The sequence below is a fragment of the Mandrillus leucophaeus genome, unplaced genomic scaffold (assembly GCF_000951045.1).
Source record: "Mandrillus leucophaeus isolate KB7577 unplaced genomic scaffold, Mleu.le_1.0 Scaffold254, whole genome shotgun sequence".
NCBI classification, from domain to species: Eukaryota; Metazoa; Chordata; class Mammalia; order Primates; family Cercopithecidae; genus Mandrillus; species Mandrillus leucophaeus.
This window is the reverse complement of record NW_012102632.1, coordinates 319459-320824: the sequence shown is the minus strand read 5'-3', so window position 1 is coordinate 320824 and position 1366 is coordinate 319459.

Here is a 1366-nt window from a genome sequence, read left to right as displayed (position 1 = left end):
TCACACATCCATTCCATTGAGGCCAAGGGACTTCAATGACTGTCCAAGTCTATGCAGGTGTGGTATGGTCAAACCCATGCAAACCTCATGGACTGAGTAGAGATGATGTGATTTCCCGAAAGCAAAGCAGGGTGCTGTTTCCAAAGGGTCTTCCCTCCTGCCTACTGCACAGGAGAAAACTTAGAGTTACTGTAGATATGAATAACCCAAACCTAGGATCCAACAGGTATCGAGGGACCCCTATTTAACAAAATGTCCCTCCCAACTCTCAAGTCCTTTGCCAATGGACTTCGTACAACTTGGCCCTTGGAGTCTGGTCTTGGGCAGCTCCCTGGCCCTTGTCCCCTCTTATAGTCTCTCTTCTCTATAGCAGCAGACGTCCTGCAGGCTGAACTGTTCAGCTTGGGGGTGGGGTGGACATATGCAGAGGCGAGCTCCTCTAGACTAGGCTTTGAAAGCCATTTCTGATGTATCTGTTGCCTCCAAATGTCCAATCAGGCCAGGGCAGGGGCTGTTCATCCACTGTACAGATTTATCCCCTCAGCCTTGAAGCCCACTGTCAACTTCCTAGAAGGCTCTGGTCCTTCCCTGTCCCTGTGGATGCTGCTCATCAGGTTCCTCCTGCTGGGCTCCATTCACTGGGCACCAGGCTGCCTGTGCTGCCCCACGTGGTGGGTGCCCTGGGGGCTGTTCCTGAGTGACTGCAACACCCACACTTGCTGCTTATCTATGAACTGCTTCCTCTATGGTTCCCTGTCCTTCCTGCTCTTTGAAAGGAGGGAGGGGCCACGGTGGCAGAGGTGTTGAAGAGGTGCACGGGACTGACTGAGAGTAAACTTTGGCTCTAGCAATGAAGGCAACAGGTGCCTCCAAGAAAGTCAGTGTGGAGGAATGGCTGTGTTTGGCGGGCGTGGCTGGATGGGGAAGATGAAGATCAGTGTGTTGGTGAGTCTTTGGACAGACTGGTATTAGGGTCCAGAATGGAGAGCAAAGAAAATGAAGCCAAAATGGGGTTAAAAAGTGAGAGAAATGGTGGGCTGGCAGTTGTGGGAAGACAGGTGAGAATGGGGCACAGTGGAGTTTAAACTTTCCAGGTCTGAGGCGAGGTCCAGAGTAGGCATGGGTGCTACTTCCAAAGCAGAGGGGAGAGAAACGGAGTTGGGGGTAGGGTTGGTTCAGGAACTGGGAATGCCAGGGAGGGCCATGCAGACAAGAAATTGTTTCTTGTTCAACACTTGCTAGGTCGAGCCCACATGGTGCTGCTAAGCACTTCCCAGGAGCTCCCCTTTCAGCTGTCACCAGTGACTGCTGGGGATTCACAAGGAATGAATGAAGGGCAGCTGGCAGCCCTGTGTGTACGTGACAC